The sequence below is a fragment of the Anastrepha ludens genome, chromosome 6 (genome assembly GCF_028408465.1).
Source record: "Anastrepha ludens isolate Willacy chromosome 6, idAnaLude1.1, whole genome shotgun sequence".
Lineage (NCBI taxonomy): Eukaryota > Metazoa > Arthropoda > Insecta > Diptera > Tephritidae > Anastrepha > Anastrepha ludens.
In genome coordinates, this window is record NC_071502.1 from 57,357,748 (window position 1) to 57,381,573 (window position 23,826).

At 35.7% G+C, this 23,826-nt stretch overlaps 1 protein-coding gene across 2 annotated transcripts in view; it reads left to right on the forward strand.

Moving 5' to 3' along the window:
* The window catches only part of LOC128868709 (protein Atossa), a 251,576-nt gene that overhangs the window by 30,497 nt on the left and 197,253 nt on the right, over window positions 1-23,826 (forward strand). The gene's annotated exons all lie outside the window — the stretch shown is intronic.

Here is a 23,826-nt window from a genome sequence, read left to right on the forward strand (position 1 = left end):
GGCTGATATTCGTCTTGAGGATCTGAATCGAACGGCAGGCAACCAATTGACATCTCCGAGATAACAAACACGCAAAAGATCGATTAGGGGATGATTTTATATAATTTTTTCCCTGTCGTTATTGTCCTTTGTCTCCATATAACAAATGCACGAAATTTTTTTAATTATATGGAACTTTTTACCAACTAAGGTCTACCTTACTGTGCTAGAATTTCATAGGTATAAAACTGCATACTGAGAATTTTTCTAGAAATTCTAGTTAAAAACCATGGTATAAGCTTAAAGTCGCTTTGCTGCTGCGAAAAAAAGTAAAACCCATTCTACCTCTCCCTCATAAAATCGCTAAAAGGTAGTTTTATAGAGATATCTGCCCCCTATAATAAGTTTGCGAATCCTTCTTTGTCACTTTTTTCCATTTCAAACATTTTCTTTAGCACGATTATTGCTGTGTATTAGACCGGGTCGATTTGTGGGGAGATAAAAAAATCGCCCATTGCTCTGTGAAAATCATATTTTAGGGATCAAAATAACAAACTTTGCCGAAGGAACCATACCTCTAAAACGAATTCTGATGTCCCCCAATTTGGGTCGCAAAAGTGTACTTCCGGCTATCTTCCTTAATTATAGAGCTCTGATCTGGTGAAAACACCACGCAAAGAAAACAATTAGACAGAGACATGCAGGCACTCGGTATTTTAAAGAGTAAAATATTATATCTAATACAATTTCGTCTCCTTCTGTTAGCAGTTGCAGTAAGCTCTCTTTATGCCGTCTGATTCGCTTTCTTCGTCCTCCTTTGCACTTTCCTTTTCAAGAAAATATTATCTATCTAGTTTACCACAAAATAGAGATTCAATTCCACTCAATCCAACAAAGGGGAGAACTGCCAATCAAAAACCATCATTTCACTCCAAAGAGTCTAACTTGAGTGACTCTTCTATAATTTTCTTTTGCAAAGTGAATTATTTGTAAAAGTTAGCCCATCAATCATCAACTTTATTCCGTGGCTGTATGGCCTATCTCGGAAGCACTTGACACCAATTTTGTTTTGGTTTAGTTTCTTATTTTATTTGCTTGTAGTTGGCCAGCATGTTGTCCCTAACGATAGTGTGAGCACACACCTACAAGCATTCTCAATGTTACCCTGTAGGGAAATTCATTAGCACCAAATTGGTACGCTTCAAGTGAATTTAGCATTCATCCTTTTCTTTTCCATATTAATAATTATATATAATTAATTGTCCTCCTCTAGATTCCCTTTTCAGTAGTTCGATGTTCCTAACCAATATTAAATTTTCCATTTCATATTTATATTGCGCTCTGATTTTACTGCTACAATATTTGATAGGACGAAACATTATCGTGCCATTTATGAGATCTTAAGTGGGATTTCTCGGAAGGCAAAGAAAGGTTATTTTTATTATTTCTTTCTGTAACCCGATGCATATAATTTTGGTAATACAAAAATATAATTCGTATTCTAACGAAAACAGTGCGAGTCACTTAGGAACACTTAGAAAAAGTCGGCGTAACTCCATTAAAATTTACATAAAAAAAGTATAAAATTTTTTATAAATTTTTCGGATAAACAGATTTTGAGCTTATTTAATTTTCTATCTACTGAGATAATCTTTCTACGGAAAAAATGCGGAAGGTTGTCAGCGGAAACTCTTATTTTTTAATTTTCTGTGATTTTTGTTTTTAAGTCTCGGACTTTCTGCAGGGTTTTGCTCAAGTATGGAAAATATTTTTATTGGTTAGCAAAAATGTAACTGGTACAATCCGCAGTATATGCAAAAAAAAAACAAAAAATGCGAGCTGTATATAAATGGAGTAATTAATTATTGACATAATCAACCAAACCACATATGTACGTATATTGAATTATCGCGGTGGGTGAAATAGGTGGTGCTGGTGCTTAATCACTTTCCTGCAGGGTATGTGCGTATAATGCATGTCAGTTCTTTGCGTGAAATAACTTTGAGACATGAGCAGAAGATGATACATTTCGAAAAATAGACAAATACATAAGAACGAAGCAAAATAATAGCCAAATCATAAAACATACAACCGAAATCTCAAATTATCAATACAATAATAATTTGTTGAAAATCCTTTTTGCTTTATTACTGTTGCACAGCGCCTTTGCATTGACATTATTAAACTTCTAAAACATTCAATAGAAATGGATTCCAATGCTGCCATGGCCTGATCCCAATTTTTGATACTCTGAGCACTGAGTGCATTTTTTATGTCGTTCCAAAGATATTCTATTGAATTTAAGTCGGCACTCGAAAATGCGCAATCAAGAAGAGTGATCGAATTGTCTTCGAAAAACTTTTGTGCAGCACGAGAAGTATGCTTCAGATCATTGTCTTGTGGAAATTTCCAAATCACTGGTTAATTCTCTTCCGCATAAAGTAGCATTACCTTTTTAAGTGACTGAACGTACTTGACTGCATCTAGGCAATACCTTCAATACGATGAGGTAATACCCCAGAACACGATGAAATGGGGTGACACCGTTCGAGGAAAAACAGCCCACACCATTATTGAGATTCTCCCGTGCTTATGATTTTTGAGACGAACTTGGGGCCGAATGCTGCACGTTTCGGCCGCCGTACGTACTTCCTATCATCTAGACCAACTCAATTATTTTTTTTTCTTCGCTGAATAAAATATAACGCCACTGATTTTGAGTCCAGAATATGTGCTCTTGAGCAAACTCAATTCGGTGTTCTCGTTGCGATTACCAATGCTGTTACCAATGCCTTCTTCCGTGCCAATCGAAGCGCAACTGTTCTTTTCGTTATTGGCTTTTCCAGGTGAACAAAAATTACTCAATGGATTTCAGCAGCACTCTTTCTGGGATCCTGTTTGGACAATCTAACGATCAGCCTATCAATCTGTCTAGTAGACTTACGTGCTTTCTTTTTTCTGGGAACATTTTCTTCTGTTTTATGCTCAGAAAAATATTTCAAAGCAATAAAATCCAGTGTTTTTGAATTGTTTTATTGTATTGACTGCAATCGCAATGTGGCCAGATGTTAAAAAGCTGCATAAAATTTAGTAAATTGTTGAACTAATTTTTAAAATATGTATATTTTACAAAATTAAAAACATTACATTTTAATTAGAACAGGCTAGAAAAATGCCATGAGGAAAGAACTAAATCTCCGAAACTAAATAACAAAAAAATGCTAAATGCTAAAATAACAAAAACCAAAATGATAATCTGGCCATATCGGTTACCAATTGTGTCGTCAGTCATTGTCAAATTCGCTGAAAGCAAAGTAACTGCACCATGAAAGGCGCCATCTCATTATTCTCTCCATCATGAGTAACTGGGGGGTAGTCGCTGCGTTCACTTTTCCGTATATCACCAACACAATCTCAGTTTTTAGCTACCCCTTTTCTAATCACACCGCTGCCATATTCGTCATTACGTCAGGAAATCAGCTGATTCCTTCAAATTCTCCCAGAACCGATTAAGGTTTGATGTTGGGCACACCTTTTTTTATGAGAAGTTTTTTCGTTGCAAAAATATACTACTGGTGTTGGAAATGATTAGGGACGAATATCTCATTTGATAAATTATATATGTAATTATAAATTAATGACCACATAAGATATTCTAAAAAAATGTTTGGTTAATATGTTTTCGAGCTTTCTTTAGTTTTAATTGAATTTGGAAAATATTTCTTCCAATTCGTTATACCAAAATTCTCTATATGTATTTTAACTCACGCTAAGTCTGTAGTCTCCTCTTTCTCATTTGTTGTACTTCAGGTTATATAAAAGGTTGAGGGCAGTCTATTAACAGGCTGCTGAGTTGTCAAAATTCATATTTCTGATAAATTATTTTTAGTTTGAAAAAGAAAAATATGCTGATTATTGAAAATTTCAAAGTAATTTTCTCTTAAAAGAATGTCGAGGCTTTACTTACCATTTTGACACAGGATCAAGGCACAGAATTGTCTAGAAAGACGAGGTAATTGGTTTGTGAATGAAATGTCCTTCAATTACTATTGCATTCCCTAGCGTCAGCTACTCGCTAATTATATTAGAAAAATCTCCCCTACAGACCATTTAGCTAACACCTTGTCTATTGTATGTACTCCGAACTTACTTCTAGGTTGTGAAGTTTTCTTTCGCGTTTTTTTCTTATGCATGAGTTTGTCTGAAAAAATCACTTCTAATCAAATATAGTGCAATTTCAGTTTTGTCGACTCACTGGAAACGTTTTTGCTACATTTTCGTTGACTACATTTAAAACAGTATTTTGAGTTATTTGACGAATTGTTCTCGGAAAAATTTTGGTGCCACCATTTTCTATGAATTCTCTGCTAATATCTTCGGCAGTATGAAAGTGTGTTCAGAAAAGAAATTTCAAAAGAACTAAGCCTTTATGAAAGCCATAAGTAAAATGTCCACTGAATGAGAAATTTTAAGTGAATCTATCAATTTATAATAAGTAGTGTTAGTTCTGCCTTCTCCAAACTGGATAAAGAGGCAAAGCGAATGGGTCTGGTGGTGAACGAGGACAAAACGAAGTACCTCCTGTCTTCAAACAAACAGTCTTCGCACTCGCGTATCGGCACCCACGTCACTGTTGACAGTTATAATATCGAGGTTGTAAAGGACTTCATTTATTTAGGAACCAGCATTAACACCGATAACAATGTCAGCCTTGAAATCTAACGTAGAATCTCTCCTGCCAACAAGTGCTACTTTGGACTAAGTAGGCAGCTGAGCAGAAGCGACGATGACAACATCCGATGAAGTGACGCTTGGAGTGTTTGAGAGAAAGATCCTGCGGAAGATTTTTGTACCTTTGCACGTTGGCAACGGCGAATATCGCAGACGATGGAACGATGAGCTGTTTGAGCTTTACGACGACATAGACATAGCGCAGCGAATAAAGATCCAGCGGCTACGTTGGCTGGGTCATGTCGTCCGAATGGATACAAACGCTCCGGCTTTGAAAGTATTCGATGCGGTACCAACTGGTGGTAGCAGAGGAAGCGGTTATCGCGCCAATTAAGAAGAAGAAGTAACCTTTCCGATTCGGCAGGCATTGTTTACGAATTGCGTTAGATAATTTAGTCCTGTGCCGTTTACTTTTCCTTGCGTATCGACTACGTAATGGTTGCTATTAAGAACATATTCCATTGTTAAGGTTTACAGAAGTTGCATTTGCAACATTGCTCGATTGCAAAGCGACATACATTAAGGATGTCAAATGCTACTATCTGAATTGTTTTATGCCCACCACTGTATGTAAATATTATACGTACATTTAATATGTGCACACAGTGGCTCAAACACTTAATCGTACATACTCCGCGTTCAACTTTAAAACAGATTTTGACAACAGAAACGACGAATTAATTTTATTTCGAAAAAACATGTTTTTTATTGATTTATAGTCTACTCAATTTAAACAGGTATACAAATTAAAATAACATTCAACATTTTTGAACTGGGTAATAATAATAATAAAACTCAGAGAATTCATGACAAAGGTAATCGTAATTCATGGCAGAGTAATTATATATAAATAGGATGCGACAGATACCCCTTTATATTTCAAACGCGATTTGCACATACACATAGACAGGTAAAAGAAAATTATAAGTTTGCAGAATTTATCAGTCAAATGATTTAGACAACAGGAAATCCATAACAAGGAAATCCATAAAAATCAATATGACACTATTTCCGCTGATTTTCCAATATTTCACCGAATCCGATAAGTAAGCATTTTATGAAATAAGCATTTCATTATTGAGGAATACATATAATATGTTAAGTAAACATTTAAATGTAGAATTGTAAAATATACCGAGTAAGCAAATATGTACACATTTGTAAGCTTTGATTGAACCTAAAGTTAAATAATAAAATCAGTCTGTTTCTGAGAGCTTCTAGTTAAATATCTGCTTTTCTTTTTTAAGGACCCTTTTGCTAAAGTACAAAAAAATTCGCGCGGTCAATGTGCGCATTAAATTTCATAAAAAGCGTTACATTTTCTAGTTTCCCAAACAGTCTAGAAGTTATAAACATTGTTGTTGCACAATGTCTCCGTCAGGAAAACGGATAACTAAAGAGTAACGCCATTTGATTGTGAAATTGTATGAAGAGGAGAGCACTTTTAGAGAAATCGGGAATATACTGAACAAAACCCACTAAATACTGATATGGGAGTTATGTCTAATACTATTTCAAGAACATACAATTTTGTACGACAATTTTGTTTTGGCAAGAGTTCTATGATTTTTTAATTTTTATTTCTCGGTATAAAAATTTTTGATGTAAATGTAATTAATGTATGTGAATAAATGGAGTATACTCCAAATAAATGTGCCCATAATTATGAAAGTGGTCTAACTCAAAATTGCAAATTTCTCAATTATTTCATATCCACATTATCTTAAACTATATGTATTTAATGTAATTTTCACGATATCGTCAAAAACGAACCTGTAGATAGGTGGTGTAGTTTCAACGTTATACGGAATTCATTTAATGCTAATTATTAAAGCGGTCCAAGTCAAAAATTGGAAGAAATTACATATAATTTAGATTTACTGAATGGAAAAATCCAACGCTCGCAATAATGAGGAAGAGAAATTACATCTTAGAGAAATCATGATGCCTTCTTCTTCGTCTTAATTGGCGCGATAACCGCTTACGAGATTTTGGCCGAGTTTAACAAAGCGCGCCAGTCGTTTCTAACGTTGTGCTAACCGGCGCCAATTGGACACACCAAGTGACGTCAAGTCCTTCTCCACCTGATCTTTCCAACGCAGAGGAGGCCTTCCTCTTCCTACTACCACCAGCTGGTACCGCATCGAATACTTTCAGAGCCGGAGCGTTTGTATCCATTAGGTCGACATGACCAAGCCAACGTAGCCGCTGAATCTTTATTCGCTCCGCTATGTCTATGTCGACGTAAAGCTCAAACAGCTCATCGTTCCATCGTCTGCGATATTCGCCGTTGCCAACGTGCAAAGGTCCAAAAATCTTCCGCAGGATCTTTCACTCAAACACTCCAAGCGTCGCTTCATCGGATGTTGTCATCGTCCACGCTTCTGCGCCATACGTTAGGACGGGCATGATGAGAGCCTTGTAGAGTGTTAGTTTTGTTCATCGAGAGAGGACTTTACTGCTCAGCTGCCTACTTAGTCCAAAGTAGCACTTGAAGGCAAGAGAGATTCTGCGTTGGATTTCAAGGCTGACATTGTTATCGGTGTTAATGCTAATCCTAAATACACGAAGTCTTTTACAGCCTCGAAATTATAACTGTCAAAGGTGACATGGGTGCCGATACGCAAGTGCGCCGACTGTTTGTTTGAAAACAGGAGGTACTTCGTTTTGTCCTCGTTCACCACCAGACCCATTCGCCTTGCCTCTTTATCCAGATTGGAGAAGGCAGAACTAACAGCGCGGTTGTTAAGGCCGATGATGTCAATATCATCGGCATACGCCAGTAATTGTACGCTCTTATAAAATATTGTGCCTGAGCGATTAAGTTCTGCCCCCTCGTACGATGCTCTCCAACATCAGGTTAAAGAAGTCACACGACAGCGAGTCACCCTGTCTGAAAGCTCGGAGAGATCCTTACCAATTCTGACGGCGCTGCTGGTGTTGAGCAACGTCATCTTGCATAGCCGTATTAGTTTTGTGGGGATACCAAATTCAGACATCGTCTAAGTCAATTAGAGCTTTGAAAACCACGATTTCGTATGACATTCATACAAAATTTCATATTGATAATAAATTTCTATTAATCAAGACTAAGAAAATTATAAATTAAAATGTCGCATAATATAAAAATATTTTTTAACTCGTTCAAATGCAATTCACTAAATATCTCGAAACAAAAAATATATGACTTAGACCACTTTCATAATTAAAGGCACAAATGACAAAAATGCTTCTTTCGAAATTCAATTAACTTACATTTTCGAACTCCTGTTTTAGTGTGAAACAGTGAGTATAAACGATCAAGCGTTTGAGTCACTGTACGTACATCAGCTATTGCAATGACTGACCGATAATTTGATTAAATTGTCAATAACAAGAAGTATCGCTGATTGATTTCCCTTGTGTTCGCTGGGGGACAGTTCTGCGTTTCTTTTTTTTTTCGATAAACAGGCAGGAGTTGCTTTGTATGCGCGATAATGTTTATCAGTGCGGCAACAGTTTTCAATTTACAATTGTTGTTTTGTTGATTCGATTACGAATATATGTGGTTTTTATTTGCATATTCGTTTTTACTATTTAATTTGATATATTCAGTGCTGAGTTTGTTTGCGGTTGATTTAATGTCGTTGTGATTCACTAATATCATTGGCAAACGGTGGCGTTAATCGGGATTATCGACTTAATTCGGAACTACATATATCAGGAATTAAGAGGAACTAATTCCCACTACTATAATTTAAGCGGCTTAGGGGAATTTTCGATGATAATTGTGAATGAAAAATAACCAAAATTTTAAAAAGAAGAACAAGCATATATGATGAGCACAAACAGGACTATTTATTTTATAGCATAATTCCATAATATGAATTAAGAACCCTATAAATTATATATATATGTATATATAAATTAAACTTGCAATTTTCCAGATTTCTCGTTCTCTTTCCCGGTATAGTATGGATGTCATGTAAGTCTGGACTATAGTATATATATATAATTGGCGCTTACACCCTTTTTGGGGGTTTGGCCGAGCTCCTCCTCCTATTTGTGGTGTGCGTCTTGATGTTGTTCCACAAATGGAGGGACCTACAGTTTCAAGCCGACTTCGAACGGCAGGTATTTTTTTGAGGAGGTTTTTATGGCAGAAATACACTCGGAGGTTTGCCATTGCCTGCCGAGGGGCGACCGCTATTAGAAAAATGTTTTTCTTAATTTTGGTGTGTCACCGAGATTCGAACCTACGTTCTTTCTCTGAATTCCGGATGGTAGTCCCGCACCAACCCATTCGGCTACGTTTGCACTAACACTTTCAAAATTTCATTGATTGTTTTGATATTTCGGAGCAGTTTCAGTAATAGCAAATTTAAGAGTTGTTTTCAATAAATGGTTGTTTTTTTGTATCAGGGTCCTTTTTTAGTAATACCCGGAATTGTTGCCTGCAATCTATCTTTTACTGACAAAACTATTCAATAAAAAAATAAGCTGTTAACTAATACGTGTAACAACCGTGTGTAACACCACAATTTTAATTAGATTAACTGCTCTAGTAATCCGCCGTCGCCTGTCAGTGCTATAATAGACTATCTGCCTAGGATATATTCTAAGATTCTTTCACATTTCTATTTTAAGACATTTAATTCTTTTTTTGTGTTTTTTTGTTTTTGGTTTTAGTTTCTCGTTTGTTTATTATTTTTATATTTTGTTACTTTTTATATTTTTTATTTCGCTTTTTTTCTTTTTTTTTTGTGCTTCTATATTTGATTCGATTTGCTTTATTGTATTAATTTTTCAAATATATTTTATTGCACTTTTATTTTAATTATATTGTAGTTTATTCTATTCTAGAAGTTGATGCAAAATTTATTAACCTGTCGGAATATTTTTAATTTTTGCTAATGGCGTCGTGCGTCAATCATATTTGACAATTTTGAACTGGATAACTCCAGTATAAAAAGATACATGCAATGGAAGGGAGCGCGTACTGGTAAAAAAAAAAACTTTCATCACTCAAAACTAAATTTTTGTTTATTTTTATTTAGTAAAAATGTTATTCAGAAACAAAACTGGAAAATTAATTTTGCGCATCCCGGATTTTAATTATAAGTATACACATTATATAATCTCTTAACTACTCCCATTTTTTTTTTGCATTATATCATATTTTAGGTTATTTTATTTAATTGCATTTTATTGTATTATATTTTGTTTTACTTTTTTTCATTCAATTGTTTTATATTGTTTTGATTTATATTATTGGGTAAGGAAAGTGCAGAAAACTCTAGATCGGATTGACACTTGGTGCTGTGCGAACGGGCTGTCGGCAAATCCCGCCAAGACTGGTATTGTCCTCTTTACCAGAAGGAGGAAGCTTGATGGACTCGTTCTGCCAAAGCTAAAAGGAGTCACAATCCAGCTATCCAAGGAAATTAAATATCTTGGAGTAATCCTCGATAGTAAGCTCCTATGGAAATCACACGTTGAGACAAAGGCATCCAAAGCGCTGACAGCTTTCTGGCAGTGCAAAGGTGTCTTTGAGAAAACGTGGGGTCTCTCTCCTAGCAAGGTCCTATGGATCTACACGGCTATGATAAGACCCATTATCACCTATGCATCAGTGGTCTGGATGAGTAGACTCTCCCTAGTGGGAGTCAGGAGGACCTTATCGAGACTACAACGCACTGTGGCCATCTGTTGCACCGGAGCTTTTCCGACTACTTCAGGCCCGGCACTAGATGCTGTGATTGGTTTACCACCACTTGATGCTTTCATCCGAGGAGAGGCCTTGAAGGCCATCTGCAGACTGAAACACAGTGGGAACTGGTACGGCCCTTGTCCGGCATTGGAACACAGAGAAGGCATGGACATCGAGGCTCAGTGCTACCAGAGGCTCAGTTGTGGGGAGACTCAGAAAATGAGCTCGGCAAACACTGTTTTCGCATTTTTACGGATGGCTCCAGGACCGAGCATGGCTCCGGCTCTGGAGTCTACGTGGAATCCAGCGGGACAAAACTGCACTTTACTCTTGGAATGCATGCATTTGTGATTCAAGCGGAGGTGTATGCAGTTCAAGAAGCGATGAACTTTGTTGTGGAAAAATGATGGAGAGGCAGATCTATATGTGTGACAGCCAAGCAGCGCTTATGGCCTTAGACAGCCCTCAAACCACATCAGGGGTAGTGAAGTCCTGTAAATCCAGGCTGAACTATGTCGGTAGACATAATAGCCTGATGCTAACATGGGTCCCGGGACACGTGGATATCGCGGGTAACGAGACCTCTGACTCCTTAGCTAAGATGGACTCTGAGGTCAACTTCTTTGGCCCAGAGCCCGCTTTGCCACTCCCCTCTGCGGCCATCACGGCGAGCTTGGCAGGCTGAGAGAGGCTGCAGATGGACAAAACTGATGTTACCTGTCATGTCCGATCGACTGTCGCAAACCCTTCTGTCATTAAGCAGAGGGGAGTGCAGACGGCTGGTTGGACTGATGACGGGCCACTTTCTGTGGGCAAAGCACATGGAAAGGTTGGGCATCTCAGACAGTGTACTCTGCCCAGCTTGTGAAGAGGAGGATGAGACGGCGGACCACTTCCTGTGTGTCTGCCCCGCCTTCGCTCGAATCAGGTTTGAGGTCTTTGGCACTGATGTGTTAAGAAGCGACCATCTTGGCTCCTTGGCACCACAAGATCTACTCAGATTTCTTCGGAGATCGGGTAGATTTAAAGAAAATTAAAAGGGAATCCAAGTGTAGTACAATGGACTCAATTAATGTCTGAGTGCTGCACTTGCTAGTTGTCCCGACAAAAACAAAAAAAAAAAAAAAAAAAAAATGGGTAAGGGAATAAAACCTCGTAAAAGAGGTGTCGCTGCTGATACTATTTTTGTGCTCGCTCTAGTAATATACTGTTGATTGGAAGATGTGTATGTGAGGTCTCGAGTGCTGTAGTTGACATTTGTTTGAAGCGTAAAGTTCCTTTTTCTCTGACGTCAAAAAAGTCGACGTTCATCTTCATGCCTCAATATTACCTTTTAAAAAATGTGCAGCTGAAACGTGTCGTATTTTGATCAATATTTACGGTAATCACGCTCCATCAAAAACAATTTTTTAGAAGTGGTTTTGACGCTTCCAAAGTGGCAATTTCGACGTGAGAGATAAAGATCACGAAGGGACACCGAAAAAATTCGAAGATTCGAACCCTTGATGATTTGCCTAAAGAGTTGGATGTTGACAGATCAACCGTCGGTAAACGTTTGCACCAGAATGGTCCAGAAAGCAGGTAACTGGGTGCCACATCAATCGAAGTTGAGGGATATCGAGAGACGTTTGGTGATGTATGAGATGCTTCTTGAACGGCAGAAAAGAAAAGGTTTTCTGTATCGCATCGTCACTGGCGATGAAAAATTGATCTATTATGATAACCCTAAGCGTCGAAAATGTTGAAACCTGTCAAGTGAACCAGGTCCATCAACAGCGAAAAAAACGATTCATGCTTCAGAATCAGAAGGGTGCCATCTATTATGAGCTCCTTAAACCATCTGGAACCATCACTGGTGATCGTTACCGACTGCAGCTAATACGTTTGAATCGAGCTCTGAAAGAAAAGCGGCCGGAATGGGACGGTAGACATGACATGATTTTGCTGCATGACAACGCTAAGCCACACACTGCTAAATCGGTCCTGAAATATTTAGAGGGACTGAATTGGGAAATCTTGACCCACCTGCCGCATACCCCAGACACTGCATCTTCGGATTACCACCTGTTCCGCTCTCCGATCAATGCAGCCAGCCCTTATTGGAGAGCGGTTCACTTCTTACGAGAACATCGCGAACTGGCTCAATGAATGGATCAAGTCAAAAGAACTCGAATTTTTCGTCAGAGGAATCCGTATGCCGCCTGAAAGATGGAGTAAAGTTGTAGCTTCCAATGACACAAACTTCACATAATATCGTGTATTATTTAATTGTTTAAATAATTCGTAGCTTTGGCTAAGAAAAGACGGAAACCTATTCCCATACCCAATATTTTATTTTATTTTAATTTATTTTGCTGTATTATATTTGAGTTGTTTTTCATCATTTGTAATTTTATTCTATTTATTTTCTTATCTATTTAAACATTTTTTTTTTCGGTTTTAATTTTTTTGTGATTAGTTTATCTAATGCTTGGCTTTAAATATATGTTTTCCTCTTATTTACCACTTTTAACTTTGTCTCTTATTTTTTTAAATATATGTATATGTGTGCATGTGTTAGGGTGGTCCTTATATTGTATAATTGTATTGTTTTAAAAGAAATCGGTTCATAATAAGTTTTGCTGCAAATCCACTAAAGTTTCACATGTTTCGCAAATTTGATGTAAAATCTCTAAAAATTTATATTTTTCTATAAACAAACGATAATGCACTTCAATAAAAAATTGGAAAATATAACAACAAATATTCTTAGAAAGACAACTATTTTCTCTCTCCCCTCCTCCCATTTATGGGCTTACTTTGTTGCTCTGTAAACAAATATGTGCTATAACTTAAGGGGGAAGCCTCATGTAGAAGCCTCAAAATCGGTTATTTTTTAAACATATTTTTAAAGGTGATAAAATAATTATATTATTTTGAAGCTCTAACACAACTTTATTTAACCTTTCGAGAGTACAAAAAAATTTTTTTTTTCATTTTTTTTTTTTCCAAAATGGCGGCTCAGGATCATTTCTTGTCGGCTACCTACGGCGCGAGGTCCCAAACTGCTCTATTTATCACTCTTAATTTATCGATCTGAAACAAAAAATTTAAATTGGATTTTTTATAAGATATTAACGGAAAGGATGAACCTATAAAAAATGTAAAAAATAAGATACAAAAAAATCGATTTTTCGAGGCTTCTTTGTGAGGCTCCCCCTTAATTGATAAATACTTGCCAAATAATTTAAAAACATGTGAAGAGAAATATCCTTAACACTTTGAACGTCAATGGGGGTTTTAGTAAAATGTCAAAAAAGAAAATAAACTTATTTTTAGGTTTTATTTAATAGGATATTTAAGAATATAAATATTTTTATTTATTTCGATGCATTTTTCCGCAAAATAAAAAGATAAAAGTAGTCATATAGTGTCAGTCATCGGTGATTGACACGGCTTCATTGGAACAGTTCAGTGTCAGTCACCGGCGACTGACAAAGCGGTCAAAGTGTTAAGCCATTGAAATAGACAATTTTTAGCGATTTTATATACATAGTCTCTGCGGCTCCATTATATATCAACCTATTTAAGGGGTTAGGGGTAGTCAGAGGCCCGAAAAATTGATGATTTTCAATAATTTTTTTTTGCTAGTCAATTGCTTTATTTTACAAAAATAAAAACATAGCATTAATAAATACATCATGTTTCGACTTGACTTTAGCAAAATTAAAAAAAAAAATTATTAATTGTAAAAGTTATCGCTGTTTGTGTAAAGCCCGTTTGTCCAGAAGTCTTTTGCGGTGATCATCACAATTCCTTGGATATTCATCCAAAATTAATCGGACAAGAGAAATTAATTTTAATAATACTGGGTTGCCCAGATCGCAATTATTTCAAAATTACCAATTCCAGATTTTCGAGAAGAAAAAAATGACAGTTAATTGATTAAAAAAATCGAAATTAAAAAAAAAATCCTTCGATCAGGCACGAGTTTTTTATGTTTTCAAAAGCAGTATAAATTTTACCATCTACCAAGCGGTTTTCAAGTTACAGTGATCACCAGTTCAAAAAACATATATTAGTTTTGAGAAAAACGCATTTAAAGTGTATTATGATCCGGAGCGCGCGAGCGCCCTTTCTTAATTGTTGAATAACTCGAAAAGTAGTTGCCAAATTTTCACACAATATTTTTAAGAAAATGCAAAAAAGAATTAAATTTTTTGAAAATTCTGATTACCCTTAACCCCTTAAAATTATAAAAATACGTGTATTTTCGTTTTCGATGTAGAAACATTCTGGGGATTTCGTACGAATATTCAGTACTTCGACTTTTTTTTTTTGTGGATCACCTTAATATGTGGTATGCGTTCTATTATTAAAATAGAAACAAAGTGCAACTGTTTAACATGGCAGAAGTGTCATCTGTATTGATTGCGAATTGCATACACAATTAATTGGGTGTGGACGGATGCGGAAAAGGGGTACGTGCTAACAAGTTGAATTTTTATCTTTATTTACACTCAATCGATTTGTATTACCCACTATGCAAAAGCTAACGAAATTGGAAATGATATTTGTTTAGACCTGCATTAAACCGCTTTGGTATTCTTCTACAATGCAACGCGTTAAATAACCTCAGCACAGGGGCTTATTGACATGTTTTGTCTCTCTTTAAGTTATATGTTTAAAAAAATGAAATATTGATACATACTTTTTATGACTAACCTGAGCATCTACCATAGAACACCTTGTACTCTATATATATATATATATATATACAGGGTGGCTGATGAATTTTGCTACATTAAGAAACTCAAATAACTTTTTTTTTAGTGTATGGAATTCATTTATTTTTTTTTCAAGTTGAAGGTCATTAAATTTTATTAAATGTAGCTTAACTAGTTTTAAAAATAATTGAATTTAAATGCCCCCCATGCTCGTTGACACAAGTGCGGCATCTTAGTAAAAAGTTGTTCATTGCTGCTTTGAGAGTTGCGACAGGAATAGCCGCAATTGTTGCCCGAATGGATTGTTTTAGTTCATCCAAATTTGTTGGCTTTGTTTTATAAACTTCTTGTTTACATAAACCCCACAAGAAAAAGTCAGGTGCAGTAAGGTCAGGCGACCTGGGGGGCCAACGAAATTCGGAGTTTCTTGAAATCAGTTTATTGTGAAATTTTCGTCGCAACTCTGTCATAACAGTCTGGGCTATGTGAGACGTTGCCCCATCTTGTTGAAACCACACAGAGTTGAAAGGAATTCTCTTTCGGCGTAGTTCTGGATAGAAAAATTCTTTCAGCATTTTCAAATAACGGTCTCCAGTAACCGTAACGGTGTGACCATTTTCTTCAAAAAAATAAGGCCCGACAATACAGCGTGAAGAAACCGCACACCACACTGTCACGCGAAGAGGATGCAATTCCGTCTCGTGGAGTATCTGTGGGTTAGAAGTACTCCATATTCGACAATTTTGTTTGTTCACATTGCCGTTTAAATCGAAATGGGCCTCATCAGACATGAAAAGGCAGTTTAACATGTTTTGGGCTTCTTCCACCATTTGCAGGATCTTCTGGCAAAATTCCAAGCGAATCGGCAAGTCTGCTGCATTCAGTTTGTTAACCATTTGAATTTTGTAGGGAAATAAGTCTAAATCTTTGTGCATTATTGCTTGCAAAGACTGTCGGCTGACACCAAGTTGAGCAGATAAGCTTCTTGTTGAAACCCTTGGATTGCTTTGTATAGCTGCAGCTACAGCAGCGATCGTTTCCTCCGTCCGAACTGGTGGGTTTCGATGATAAGGCCTTCTTGCGACTGTTCCTTGCTCAGCAAAATTATTCACCAGTCTCATTATGGTCCATCTGCTCGGGGGATCGCCGCCAAACATCCGCCTGTACTCTCTCTGTACCAAAACTACGGACTCCAGTGCGTGATAGCGGCGGACTATCCAAATTCTTGTTTGCGTGTCCCAGTTATCCATTTTAATAAATTTTAAAGATCAATCTGCAAATTAAAACAAAAATGGAACAGATAACCTAAAAAGAAAAAAAGTTATTCAATTTTTTTTTGGTAGCGGCTTTCATCAGCCACCCTGTATATATAATTGGCGCGTAACCCTTTTTGGGTGTTTGGCCGAGCTCCTCCTCCTATTTGTGGTGTGTGTCTTGATGTTGTTCCACAAATGAAGGGACCTACAGTTTCAAGCCGACTCCGAACGACAGATATTTTTTATGAAGACCTTTTTCATGTCAGAAATACACTCGGAGATTTGCCATTGCATGCGGAAGGACGAACGCTATTATAAAAATGTTTTTCTTAATTTTGGTGTTCACCGAGATTCGAACCTACTCTCTTCTCTTCTCTCTGTGAATTCCGAATGGTAGTCTCGCACCAACCCATTCGGCTACGGTGGCCACCTTGTACTCTGCTTCTCATAAAATAAATGAGTTTTTGAACTTTATAGTCCTGTGTTATCTTGTGCCATTCCTCGAAAATAACATTTTTGAGCTCTGCTTATGGGTGTTTTTTGTAACTTTTTTCTTTAAATATGCCCACAAATTTTCTATTAGATTAATATCTGGGCTTTGTGCTGCGTATCCACTACTTTACTGCAATAAAAAGAAGCCAAAATTGCAAAATATCACAGGATCCCAGTAGCTATGTATATTTCAGAATATAAATCCAAATTCTAAACTTTGTGCAAATTCCAAAAAAAGCTTCAACAAATTTTCATTAAAATTTCAAACTTTTAAATAATGCTCTTTTTTAGGCCAAAGCGCAAGTTTCAAGTGACACATTAATTTTTGTGCCGGTATTAGTTATTTTCTTCTATATACATAAATAAAATATGGAGCATCCGTTATATTTAAAAATTATTAAAATTAAATAAGGAACAAATGAATTGTCAAAAATTCTCAATAATTCCCCGTTATTAAATGGATATGGATGCACTGGTCGGACGCGTGTTCACCTTATGAAGAGGATTTCATCAGAAATGTCTTCGTGGTCTTACTTTTGTCAAACAGGTACTTACGTCACCGTAAGGAATTCGAATTTATTACGAAATGTTTCAATTTTTCCGCACACAGTCCGCCTCTTTTGCTAACTGGGAAATATGTATACCCACATACGTATATACAATGTCGTATAAATTAACAAAGGGGGGCTTCAATTGCGCAGCGATTTCTGACACACATTTCAATTGATTTTATTGCTTTCTCTCGAGCCGTTTGCTTTAAGCTATTTTGCTATTTTCTCTCAACGTTTTCATTTACTTTGCGTCAGTGGATGCTTTCTTCCGTTAATACTTACTACACATACAGATATACAATTACACAATATAATTATATTATTTAATATAATAGCTTTTGTTTTAATTAAACTTTGTATGGTGAGTTGCATTATTTGCCCACTTAGGAGGGGAAATAGATTTAGAACTTTTTTGTTGTTTCTTTCGAGATTTTTGTTGTATGCAATGCATGTCTCAATTTATTAAAGCGTTGAGTACAATTTACACATATTTTACTTGTGTAGACATATATTGAGTGTGTTGGTGTTCACTCTGGAAGTCAGAGTGCCCATCTGATAACTCGATTTATGCCGGGTAATATTTAAAATTGGGTAGATGAAAAAAAAAATATTTAAAAAAAAAACAAAAACAAAATGCATTTTGAGCCATTTAAAACTTGCTTTTTATTATGCCAAAATTCAATGGACTATAAAAATGCAAGCTCAAAATGTTGCTTTTCTCACAAAAAAGTTTGAAATTTTGATGAACATTTTTTGAATTTTGTTTTTAAATTTGAAGGAAGTTTGAAACTTTGATTTATGGGTGTTTTAGGAGAAAAATAAACAAAATATTACAATTAATGTAGGAGCACAGAAATTCAAGTGAGTGAAAATGATTTTTGGTGATGGAGATCGCTATTTTGACCTTCACGCGCTTATCTGTTTGAGTACTGCAGCTGTCTAGTTCACAATTGTCAAATATGATTGACCAAGGACGCCATTGGCAAAAATTATAAACCTTCTGATAGGTTGTTTGATTGTGCGCTCCTTGTATAATACTACCCACGTGAATTCCTCAACGCAGAGTATGTATTTTTCAGCAAAGTGCAATTGTTGCGCCGCAAATGGAAATAAAAATAGTGATATATGCGAAGAAAAAATTTATACGCAAATAACTTAATTTAAAAATAGTGAAAAGCGTGAGAGAATACACTCCCAATGATATCTTAGAAATCTAAATCGCTCAAAATTGGCGACTTATTAAAGTTTTCCGTCAAACTATCTTCCAAAACAAGCCAAAATAGCGTAGAAAGTCTTATTTTCTGTTGGCACAATTTTTAAACATTTTTATGCAGGCCTTTTAAGATGAAACATCGAGCTATGAAATGTTTTAGAGAAAAAAGTGTTTACAAACTAATATTATTTCCAAAAAAAAAGAAATTTTTGGAGGTTTTACAAGCTGATTCACCTTAAATTTAAATATTTTTCAGAAAAATTTATTGGTGAAGTCTTAAAATATAATATTTTTTTAATTCCAAGTTTTAAGCATTTGGTTGTAAGTAATTTTCTTCTCTGTGTATTAGTATAGTGTATTCGACAATAAAAACCATATAAATACAAAGCTCCAAAAGTTATACAAATTATAAAAAAAAATTATCACAACTTCCAACTTTTTATTTTTTTGGAAAACTTAAGAAAATTGTTTTTTAGTAAATTTTGGAGATTTTAGAAAAATTCTGGGTATTCTCTTCTATGGGACATTACATTTTTAAGTAGCTCTAAATTCTCACTGATTTTTAACCTTTTATTTCGCTGAGATGTTAAGCGAAATTATCAACAAAAATTTTCAAAAATCAACGAATTTCAACGTAGTACACCTTATTATACTAAAATTAAATAGGCTAAAAAACTGGATACTTTTAGGTTTTCTAAGGATTCCAATTAAAAAGTTGAAAGTTTTTATGAGAATTTTTTGAAATTTGTAAAATTTTTCTAAATTTTTTACAAAGTTTAGAGCTTTAAGTTGTAGAATACACGAAGCTTTTATAAAAACAAAAAAAAAAACAAGTATTACAATTAAAAAAAACGTCGCTTCACTAGTATGCATATGTATGTACGTATTTGGATATATTGTATGTACATACCTACATCCAACAGCCATGAATATTATTGGTTTGAAACCGACTTGGTTTTAGAATTGTTTTCCCACCTGGAATGTTTAACGTGCCATCTCTACTGAGTACCGAGTGTTAAACAAACATCCTCAAGAAGAAGGTATGGCTACAAAAAAATATTTACCTTTCTGCATAATGCACGTGTCTCGTCTCATGTTTCCTCAATGTAGGAATATACATATATTTTTTGCCTTATCGCGTTTTTACTTTTTATTTCACTGCATTTTCTTCTTATACATATGTATATTCATAGATGTGCATAGATATGCTTGTTTATATGTATGCATACAATCACATATGTACATATGTATGCTTTTGCCGAAACGTGCCACTTGCAAAATGGCAAGTCATCAATAACCAACAAATAAAAAAAAAAAATGGCCAACGCTTTGGAGACTAATTCGCTGAATCGGTACGCCAATGTTGATCCATAGCCGTAACCATAGCCATAGTCATGTTTTCCAGCGGCTCGTTTTTAATTCTAATTGCAATGTAATAAATAAATAAACAGCTGGTGGCAACGCAAAACAATAACAAGCACCAAACAAAATGCTTAGAATAGGAAGAGAGAAGTCACCGCAAAGTGCAGTCGGACAACTCGACAAGCCACGCCACGCAAGTAGTAAATACTGTAAGTACACATCCGTAAAATGTGAAAAGTAAAGGTCAAATTCAGTCAATAAATCGAACAACGAACCGCAAGCATATGAATCGGAAAAAATAAGCAGCAGCGCTAGGGAGGATGAAATCACTCGTCACAAATAGTCGCATAAAACGAAATACAATAATTGTAATAATTGCTTGTCATTGTAGGTGAAAGCCAACACATTAGTAGCCGTATAACAGTTGGTGGTGAAGAATTAGAGGAAGCTAGTTCGCGTCAGAGAAAGTTTATACTTGCTTGGGATGTCAATATCAGTATATATTTTAGGTAGAAGAACTTGGGACTACCGAATATTTTTAAGTCTAACTTGATGTAGTAGCTGTAGTAGTAGCAGTGTAGGCGGCCGCCGTAGCTGAATGGGTTGGTGCGTGACTACCGTTCGGAATTCACAGAGAGAACGTAGGTTCGAATATCGGCCAAAATTAAGAAAAACATTTTTCTAATAGCGGTCACCCCTTGGCAGGCAATGGAAAGCCTCCGAGTGTATTTCTGCCATGAAAAAGCTCCTCATAAAAATATCTGCCGTTTGGAGTCGGCTTGAAACAGTAGGCTCATCCAATTGTGGAACAATCTTTTTAATATAAACGCATTCTTTTTTAGAAATATCCATAGTTATGTTTCCAAACATCTTATAAAATAAAGTCCCGATATACAAAACGTAATGTACAATGTAAAGTAAAAATTTCGCACAGAATGCTCTAGTGTACAAGTATTTCTTTGTGTTTTAAACTTTGGCTATCTGCGAATGTTAATTTTAACATAATTTAAAGGAGTCTATAAAATGGGCGTGGCAGTATGCGAAATGAAATAAAAAGCCAGCAATTGTTACTGTTACATAATAAATTAATCAATCTATTGAAATATTTCTACTTTGTAGTTAAATTTTGAAATGTTTACTTTCATTCTGCATTAATAAAATGAGTAATGAAATCTTTAAGAGCAGAAGGCAATGTTATCAGCTACCAATGAGCAGTTAGACGCAGTTATTGCGCTAATATTTTCAACTTGAATATACATATATACATATGTATGTATACATATGTATACATATGTATATACCCACTACTTCGAATTCGAGATAATATTTGTCTTACCTACATATACTCGTCCACATGACCCTGCAGGAAAATTCGTTAGTACGGCGCAGGTGGCCTTCTTATGAATTTAAAAATATGATATGACGTTTCCTTAAAAGCAACTGATAGATTTTACACGATGATGTCTTGTAAATATATTTGAACGTTGCTGCGGTTCACTCTGATATAAAATTAGTGGAAAATTAAATAAAAGCATTCTATTGCATAACTTCGTTAAGAAAACGTACCATTCAATTCAACTTTGCTGTATTTCTTGTAATATCACAATCGTAGTCCCCATAATCTTCCAGAATGCTGCTAGCTAGACAGGCCTTGGCCGGTAGTAAAGCCGGGTCTTGGAGGTAACACAGGACCGACTGTTGTGGGAGCGAATATTTAGTACCGAAATAGAAATATTCCCAATCCAGCGCCACCTATCAAGCTAATTTTGCGAATTTTCCGTTTGAGTAGTTAATGTATATTACGAATTTAACCCAAATCTGACAGTGCCATCTATCGGAAAATTATGCGCTTTTCTTCTAATGGTCTTGAAGGCGAACTTATCCAGTGAGTTTGAACTCAATCGCTCGGCCATTTTTTAGTTTAGCAGTAACAAACATACTCAGAAAAACGGATAAATGCTTATGTAGAAGATCATCCGTTTTTTCGAAAGTTCGGAACGTGTACTAAATTTGACAGATGAAAACTTGTACTCTTTATATTAGTTTCCAACTAGTGCTACATTCAATAAATTACATCTATAATTGCCCACTCATCACGCCCTTACAACGTATTGTTATTTGTACTCTCGGGTATTCCACACTTTGTGACAGCCAAAATATATGTTAAGGATTCCGATTGTTATGTTTTGGACTTAATCCCATCATAACACAGAACAAAAAGCTTTTATACTACATATCAAGCAAAAATCCAAAAGTCTGTCTTAAGATAGGCGCCTTTGTTTTTTTTCAGAGATACGTTTTGAATCTTCTGTAAACCATACCAACTTTTTGGCGTGTACATATAGCATACGAGTACATTGGACTGGGTCGAAAAAACTATTCACTCCTGTATTTAAAGCTTGCGTTGAGAAGATTGTGGCTCTGTATAAAAATATTCATCCTTCTAAAAACCAATGAAATGGTTTTTGTAATATAATTTGATTTTTTGAGATCCGATTAAAATATGCCATTGTTCTAGTCTTGAGGAGTTCTATATTTATGTTATTTTGAGCTCCGCAGTCGTTTTCACATATGTAGTTAAAATTCCTTTTTTATTTCATCAATCTCAACTAATTCGAATTGATAAAAACTTTCTCTTAAACTGTTTTGCTAAATTCATAAGCAAAAAATGTATACCGCTTCAAACATTTGGAACCTCATACAATTTGCTTCGTTCTTGTAAAACAAAATATATGTATGTGTTTTATTTAGGAATTTATTTATAATAAAAAAGTCAATTGACCATCATTTAGACGAAAAATGGTAAGAGCAACAGGGGAAATAGTAAAGAAAATTCTTCAAACGTTTATCATTAAAATTATTAGTTCCTTATTAAATTAGAAGTGGTTTGCAATAAAATAAATGTATATTTTTTGATGAACTTACCGGTAAACTTATAGTTTTTGCGAAAATTGGGGTTAACTTTTAATTGTTGATACCATTCCACTTTGCTAAAACAGCAACAGCTGGTAAAATACACCATATGTGCTAAATATATATACAGGGTGCATACGGTAGTTGAGGGCATGCATATAGGCTTCTTCGACCGGCCCCTTCTCTGCACGCTATTTCTCGCGCAAGATTCGCCGCTAACAAGTATAGTTATATCCCATAAAACTGTATAACTCGCTATTTTTATGAACAAATGTAATTTTTTGCAGCGCTAGTTGCTTATAAGGTTTGGAATTCAGCGTATCAGAATCTGTTGCAAAACGCAAAAAATACAAGGAACTTTCTGATACTGTTCGATCTGCAGTATTGATTCAACAAGTGGAAGCGATCATCGACGAGGACCCTTCAAAATCAATGCGAGGGAGCTTATTATTTGTGAGAGTCGAGTTATCTGTCGAGTTGTACATGAGGACCTCCAGTGTACATCCTACGTTATGCGCAGAAGACAGTTTATATCGAAGCAAACCCGAAAACAGCGAGTTAAACATAGTTAAACACGCTAAAGCGGCTGAGATGCTTTGGTTCTTTTTCTGACAAAAAAAAAATGTTCACAAAGTCCAATCGCTGAAATGACCAATATGACAGATGGCTATGTTCCTATCCTACATAGGTTCCTGTTGTCATGCACACGAAGTTTCCAGTCACTGTTATGGTTTTAGGTGTTGTGATGTCCTAAAACATTCCGCCGTAATAAATTACCGGCGTTAAAAAATTGCTGCCACATTCTCCACAGAGTCCAGACCTTAATTCCATTGAGCAACGGATGTACAAGGAGACCAAATTGCATGAGCGCTACGTGAACATTTTCTCCTTCACAACATGGGCTCATATCGCCTATTTGCTGCAGAAGTGGCAT